This window comes from Eurosta solidaginis, chromosome 3 (genome assembly GCF_040869045.1).
Source record: "Eurosta solidaginis isolate ZX-2024a chromosome 3, ASM4086904v1, whole genome shotgun sequence".
Taxonomy (NCBI): domain Eukaryota; kingdom Metazoa; phylum Arthropoda; class Insecta; order Diptera; family Tephritidae; genus Eurosta; species Eurosta solidaginis.
Window position 1 is genome coordinate 147111430 of NC_090321.1, and position 8326 is coordinate 147119755.

Here is an 8326-nt window from a genome sequence, read left to right on the forward strand (position 1 = left end):
AGTTACCTCGTATCTGGCAAATATGCAATTGACATGGCACTTTAACCCGCCGAGAGCGCCGCATATGGGTGGCTATTGGGAGACAGGGGTGAAGCGAGTTAAATATCACCTGAAACGAGCTCTGGGTAATTCATTATTAACATACGAAGAATTTTCTACGCTGTTGACGGAAATTGAAGCTTGCGTCAACTCTCGACCGCTCTATTGGCACTCTGCTAATGCTTATAACCTGGAAGTTCTCACCCCTGGCCATTTCTTGATTGGTGAGCCAATCAAGGCGCTGCCTGAACCTGATACCGAAAATTTCTCAGGAAGGTGGCGTCAAAGATGGCAAGCTATTTGCGCAATACGACATTTTTGGTCCCGTTGGCGAAACGAATATCTCGTCAACCTACAACAAAGGGCTAAATGGTTTCGTTCCTCCGCAAATCTAAAGGAAGATGACGTCGTTATCATTCACGATCCAACTAGCCCACCTTATAAATGGCGACTTAGGCGTGTCATTCAGTGTCATATTGGCGCAGACGGATTAGTACGTGTAGTAAGACTGAAGACTGCCGATGGTGAAATGGTTCTACCTATAGCAAGACTAACGTTGCTGCCAACAGAAGATGAGGCTGTACTGTAATGTTGATCTCTTAATACATACGTATTTGTAATGTAAATATTTAACTATCTCAGATATTTTTAGTAATTGTAATGTGAATTCAATTTGTAAACATGAATTTAATTTCGAACTCTTATCGGCCGTTCAAGGCGGCCGGTATGTTCGTGCCCATCTGGCAACCCTGTTATTCCAATGCGAAGGAATGTAATGAAAGAATATGAAATGTCATTTTTTTGAGATCTTCTTGTTGTTGTCTTGCTACTCACTGAAGGTAATTTATATAGTGCAACCCGTTGAAGTAGTTAAAAGTTTATACAAACTACTGTGTTTTACTTCATATACAACCGCTATCGTTACAAATGCATAAAGTTGCGTACAATAAGAAGTTACTGCATCTAAGGTCGTATACATCATAATTTAATAACCCAACATATGTAAATTTATTTTGCTTGTTGTACGCAACAATGTTTCTCTTATCAGGTCGGCGATGGCACCACTTCAGTAGTATTTTAAGCATGTAAAATCTTAAAACAAGTTAAGCCATATGTTGAGGAAGGCGTGCATACAGGTATCATCATTAAAGCTATACGTAAAGCATTACAATTATGCATGATAAAATATGACACGGCTGTACATGTCGAAGCGCCAATCAAAGGAACAACAAAGTGCTTTATTGGAAAAATGCTCTGCGACAGCAATGTCCTCCAATGTCCAAGAGTATCAGAAAATTGTTGATGCTGAATGGCGTCTACTGTACAATAAACTAGCTTAGTAAGGCGCCAATGTTGTGTTTTCTAAACTACCAATCGATGTTGCTACACAGTATTTTGCAGATCGTGATAAGTTCTGTGCTGTTCATGTACCAGAAGAAGATTGGAAACGTAGAATGAAAGCTTGTGGTGGTGCTGTTATGACTACAGCTAATGATATTAATTCAAGTGTTTTGGGTCAATGTGATTACTTTGAAGAACGTCAGGTTGGTGGTGAGCGTTTCAACATTTTCCAAGGTTTGATAGTGGGTTTGACATTAATTTAATTTTTATAGTTTATAATTATTTAAAGGTTGCGTTAATGCTAGAACATGTACATTGATTTTACGTGGCGGTGCCGAACAATTTTTGGAAGAAACTGAGCTTCGTTACATGATCCTATAATGATTGTGCGGCGTACAATTAAACATGATTCTGTTTTTGCTGGTAAGTCAAAATACAAATTGAAAAAAATGTCTAATTTTAAATTGTTAAGTAATATTATGAAAAGATTGTGTCCAACTCCGGAAGAAAAAACTATAAAATTTGTGTCTGTGAAATGATAATTATTGCTTTTGGTTGTAGTTTTGAGGCATCGTCTTGGAGTCCCTTCTGGTCGTATATGCCGTTTCTTTTGCCAACTACCTGTAATGCGTTAAACTGATCAGTAACGTCGCCGTGGACTCGTTCAGTGTAATGTGTAATGGCGACCCCAAGTTCCTCGTGGAAATAGGGGGTGGGCGGGATGGCTTAGAAGGTTTAAAGTGATGATATTAATCGTTCCCGAGATGGTTGTTGTTGTTGTAGCAGTGCTTCGCCCCACCTAATAGGCGCGACCGATCACAAATTGTCATCGATTTCATCTAACGGGAGTCCAAGGAAACTTGCTGTTTCAACAGGGGTGGAGCATAATGAAAGGGGTGTTAGAGGCGTTGGTTCCACATTACAATTAAAGAGATGGTTGGTGTCATGTGGGGACACATTGCAAGCGGGGAATACATTTTGTATGTCGGGGTTGATTCTGGATAGGTAAGAGTTTAACCTGTTACAGTATCCTCATAATGCTTACGGAGATTACTCTTTAAGCCCCTAAGCGGTGTTGGATCAACAATCAGATGTCTGTTGGGATGCCCAGGTTTCTGGGTATTCTACAGAAACTGTTTGGTTAGCATTTCATTTATTTTCCTTATTGGGAGTTTTCTCGCTTCATTGTGCAGGTGGTGTTCCGAGGACATAAGAAGGCAGCCCGTAGCGGTTTTGGGGGCAGCATTTTGGCAGGCCTGTATTTTTTTTTTCAGTGAGTAACCTTTAGGCTTGGTGACCATATCGGAGACGCGTACCATGCAAACGTCTATTTATATTTGCCCCAAGTATTGCCGATTTATCGAATTATATTAAATATTTGTAACAGCTCTGGATTTTCGTTACAATTAATAGTGCATGCTCTCCAAGATGTAGATCCTGATCGAAATTCACACCCAAAATTTTAAGGTGTAAGACAGTCGGTAGTGTAATGTCATATGGTCGACATTTGGCGCGGCCATGTTTTATATAAGGTCACCGATGATTTGGTTGGTGACAAAATCAGGTTTCGCGAGGCGAAAAAACTGGAGAGATTGGAGAGACAGCTGTTTTTTTTTTTTTTATTACAAAGCTCATCGATGTAGGAAACAATAGCATAGGCGTAGAAGCAATAGTGACTCCTGGTGGTAAAGGTAGCTATTGATATGTAGAACTTAAGCAGAAGTTTGAATATGAGTTTTTTTAACTTATTGCAAAAAAAAGCGTTGAGGATTTTTATTATCTTATTAGGTACCTTCGTACATGTTTCTAAGAATGAAGAATAAAGCCTATTCAAACTCAATTTTGACCAGAACAAAGCCGCTGAGACTTCGCTATACTTTAACATACAATACGTTAACCCCATTTTAGCACAAATATCATTTTTTGATTTTATTAAATTTTATAAAATGTTTCTTCCTCTACAGTTCCATTTCGGTATTGGATGGTAAATATGGCTTTCGCATTTTCTCCATCAATAACTGTGCCAAGGTGGAAGAAATCTATGCGCGTAAATCGCAACATATTATTTTGGTCGCGCGCTTCTTCAATAGCTCTCTAGTGGTGATGGAACAGCAGAGAAACCCAACTGCTTATAAATGTTACACTTCAAAAAGAATCAAAATATCTGCCATTGCGTCTAGGGCTCAAATACCCACAGTATATGAATGAATCGAACGCACCTAATTGTCTGCCTAACGGATAGTATACATATTCATCAAATCGAAAATATTGCACCAAACGAACTGGGTCTGAATACTGAAGCAGTACACATATTCAAAATCGATGAGAAGGCTGTGATGATGGTATAGGGTGAGTTGTGGAATAACATACGAAAAAAAACCACTTTAACCCATCTATATATTTGCATTACAGCTAAAGCTTTACAAACAGCAAAAATTGCTGGCTCCAAGCAATTGGAAAAGGCAGTGAAGCATTCATCACACTGTACGGATGGTGCTAAGTTAGAAACTGCTATTGTAACTGCAGCCACCGGCACAACGGTCATCTCTACTTCGCCGAGTAGCGGCTCGTCCGACTATCTATGGAAGACAGTATAATCATATCTTTTGCCAACACAGGTTAGCGATGTGCTTGCACAGGAAAATATTTCATTTGGAAAACCAAAAATTAAGAGAGTTTATGTTATTATTAAAGTACTTACTTTTCTTTATATCAACTGTCATAATTTAAGTTGCAATTTCATGTGCATATATAATAAGGGATATCGTGATAAGATTGCTGTCGGAATTAGATTTGAAACCAATCAATACTCCCGCTAAGGGTTGGAGAATTATTGCTTAAATGATTAGATGTAGAACAATAATAAGTCTGACTCAATTACTAGTCGTACATTTTTAAGTTCATCAATTACGACAGCAATGGGATTCCACGACACCTTTGAATATTCTTGATCTGAAAAAAGAGTAAACCTAATCTGAATTTCTACCAAGCTTTAGGTTGTAGATTACTCAAATAATTGGAGTTTTTTCTAAAGCTTAAAATTATTTTCTGCTCGCTTTAAAAAGATTTCAATTGGAAAATAAAATCAATTAAGCGAGTTTATTTATTATTAAAATACTTACTTTTCTTTATATCAACTGTATCAATTTAAGTTGCAAATTCATGGACATATATAATAAGGTATGACGTGATCCTATTGCTGTCGAAATTAAACTTGAAACCAATCAATACTCCTGCTAAGAGTTGCAGAATTATTGCTTGAATTGAATATTCTTGATCTGAAAAAGGAGTAAACCTAATCTGAATTTCTTCTAAGCTTTGAGTTGTGGATTATTCAAATAATTGGAGTTTTTTCTAAAGCTTAAAATTATTTTCTGTTCGCTTGGAAAAGATTTCAATTGGAAAACGAAAACCAGTTAAGCGAGTTTATTATTAAAATACTTACTTTTCTTTATATGAACTGTATTAATTTAAGTTACAATTTCAAGTACATATATAATAAAGTATGTAGTGGTACGATTGCTGTTGGAATTAGAAATTAAACCAATCAATACTTCTGCCAAGGGTTGCAGAATTATTGCTGGAATGATTAGATTTAGAACAATAATAGGTCTGACTCAATTACTACCCTGCAAAAATTGTTGGATTACGTGTTCTATTTTCTTCATGTTGGAGTACTCTAACAATACTCCTTTGCAATGCGTTTGCGGACCACCATCAGCAGATCATTGCTCTTTTTTTAACGACAGTGATCACGACACGATGACGATCGAACAGAGTTGCCGAAAGTAAAATATTGCATGCAAATAACTAATAATAAAATTTTACTTTGGCAACTCTGATAAAATGCAACAGCGCACTGGTTTTATGTATACATACTAAAGAATGTATAGAGAAATATTTGTTTCTTTATTCGCACAAATACTAAATAACATAAGAATATTCGTAATATAAAATATAAAAGTTGTATTGCCCTCTTCATTTACTTTCATTTTAAATTAAATTCACTTCGATAATTCTTTCCGACACAATTCCTCTTTAGTACTTTGGTATATGATCCTCTGTGGTTGCTCCATGGAGTACAACAGTGAAAGTACTTTGGAAAGTACTCTCACGTATGTACTCTATGGAATACTCACAAACAAAGCGAGAGTGGGATCACGTTAAAACGTTAACGAAAACGTGATACTTTATGTTTGAATTATGCTGGCAATGCTATAGCCATGGTGAAGCCGTAAGGTGGCAACAACGAGCGCACATACACACACAAACTCTATGTAATTTGTTTGTGTAATTCGTTGGTGGTAATGTCAAAAATACTCTGAGAAATGTTCGTACTGTCAAAAATCATGAGAAAAGTTGCAATCAGCTTGGATAATGCTTTCACCTTTAATGACTCCGCCATCAATCAGCTTTGCCAGCATAGTTTGAAATTAATAATCAACATAAACGATTTGATTTCGTTTTGATATGGCAGAAAACGAAACGAAATCATTTCGTTAATTTGACGATCTTAACGTTAATAAACGAAACGAAATGACTTCGTTTCGTTTATTAACGTTGATTATCGTAACGAAATGATATCGTTTCGTTGGTTAAGCATGCCTGGTTTTTTATTTCTACCTGCTTTTCCTGCTGTTTTTTTACTACGACCAAGGGTGACACAGCCGGTGTCGGCTTTGTTATGGGTTAAATTATTTTTTGCGGTACCATACTATCAAGCTAATCTTTAACCTGCTGTCTAATAGTATGCGGGATTTTTCGCGCAGGGCTTATGCAGTTTCGCATTTTCTTTTAAGTCTATGTCGTATTTGTATTGCTTAAGGCAACCAACTCCTTCAAACAAGTTTTCATCAACAGTTAAAGTTTCAATACGCTTCACTAATTTCAGTTTCTCACATGTTGACTTACCAAGCACTGCTGTAACGTCCGCTTTGACAACTAAGTATTTTATGGGTACTTCTTATTTTTTAATAAGCGTGTCTATGACCACTTCACCCAGTACGGGGATTTTATGGTTTTAAAACGATGTTAAGTGCTTTGTTGGCGTTAGACAGTGTGGACGTCGAAGATTGGTATGAAAAAGCTACGCTGGCCAAAAACGTAATGGTAAAGTTTAAGCTTGGCAAGGTAGCCAATGCTACGTTTTAAACTACGAAATAATAAAGAAAATAGACGCTCACATTCCACACGCAACACAATGAAGCATTCAATAAATTGAAAAATCTGTTGAAAAATCCACCAGTATTAGGGTATTAGACACGAAAGCGTCAATTCTGCTGTCAGTAGATGCCAGTAGTTATGCATGTGGCGGAGTACTAATACAAAAACAGAAGCCGATCGCTTACTGTGCGAAATCGTTCACAAAAACCGAACAGGGCTATAGCCAACTAGAAAAAGAAGCAAACTATAGAGAGGCTATCAGCCTTTACGAGGACATAACTTTTAAAGATCACCGAGTATTGGTTCCAAACTCAATGGTGCCATTAGTAATGAAACATTGCCACCTTAGTCATAAGGACTACAAGGGATGCTAAAACTGGCCCGTGACAATGAATTCTGACCAACAATGACCAAAGATTTAACTGAGTACATAAAAACTTGCAGTGAATTCAGCAAAATACAAATAGATAATCAGATGGAACAAATAAATGTGCAAGCAGCCACCGAAACGGCTATGGAGTATTGTCGCTTCGGACATATTCCACTTAAGAGGAAAGGATTACATCCTAATTGCAGACAGCTACTCAGGATACTTTGACTTTAAACAACCAAACAATATTACCAGTTCAACGTCATTAAAGAATTTAAGACAGGGTTTGCTACCTTCGGCATCCAGCCGAACGCTATGTACAAGAGGCCAAAAACCTGATGAAAAAGTGCCTGGAAGACAACACGGACATACAGCTAGCGCTGTTACATCATCGGAATACTCCACGCTTGGACTTAAGGTCTCCAGTTTAACAATTAATGAACAGAAGAACCAGAACTCTATAACGCAAAAATAATAAAAAACGTAAGCAAAAAAACTAACAAAACTAAAGGAAGGTGAAAAAGGAACAGCAGATAGAAATAAAAAACAGAGTAGAGAATACACAACGCAAGAGAAAATACTGCTTAGACAAGGCCATAATAACTGGGTTCCAGCTTATATAGTGAGACCAGAAGGACACCGCTCGTATAGGGTACAAACCGAGGATGGCGCCATATACAGAAGAAACACATAGCATCTTAAGCCAGCCACTTCATCCCTTGGCGTTGATCCTAACTCGTCCACAGACCGCCCTACTGTTGAACCAAAAAACCAAAGTTCTTCGAGTCCAACACAGCCACCGACAGAAACCACAACACAACAGTGTTCGCCTGATGACATGCCTCGTGAAGCTGAGCCGCCCACGCCCGCTACACCACAGGATGCAGCTAGACTCAATCACCCACCGCGCACTCGCTCTGGACGTGTAATTAAGACACCCGCAAGGTACCGCTGAAAAGGAGGGATGTCAGGAACACACCTATCATCGGTTCAGGAACACACATACAATCGATTCACAATACACATTTCTAGATATGTACATATCATTACTTCACAACCATTCTTGATGTACACACTTTTGATATACATATTATTGGAGATTCTTCTAGACACGAACTATCAATAAAACACGTGCCTTATCAATCGTTCTACTTTATTTTAACAAAAGTAATTTGTACCAAAGTTAAGGTACATTACATTATTATTGTTTATATTGTTAGGCCCAAGATGACTTCAGAGTAAAATCATTGTATTTTACTTTGTGGCTTCGAGCTCATCGCATACCATATTATATACATCTATTATGTGATCTAATATATTAAATTATAAAATTTTGCATGAAAATAACCGAAGAATTTCAAATGTGAAATTTTTTTACATCAGGTCTGATGGGTTGGATTTTATATAAGGTGC

General features: G+C 37.4%; 1 long non-coding RNA gene across 2 annotated transcripts; it reads left to right on the forward strand.

Annotated features, from left to right (window-relative positions):
- Positions 1 to 872: 872 nt before the first annotated feature.
- On the forward strand, positions 873 to 5284 carry LOC137246676 (uncharacterized). Of its 2 annotated transcripts, XR_010951641.1 has the most exons (6): positions 873 to 1007; positions 1088 to 1378; positions 1441 to 1614; positions 1670 to 1803; positions 3345 to 3729; positions 3793 to 5284. It is a non-coding gene; the product is annotated as an uncharacterized lncRNA (long non-coding RNA). The 2 variants fall into 2 exon arrangements; XR_010951640.1 differs by having other exon boundaries at positions 1088 to 1614.
- Positions 5285 to 8326: the final 3042 nt, after the last annotated feature.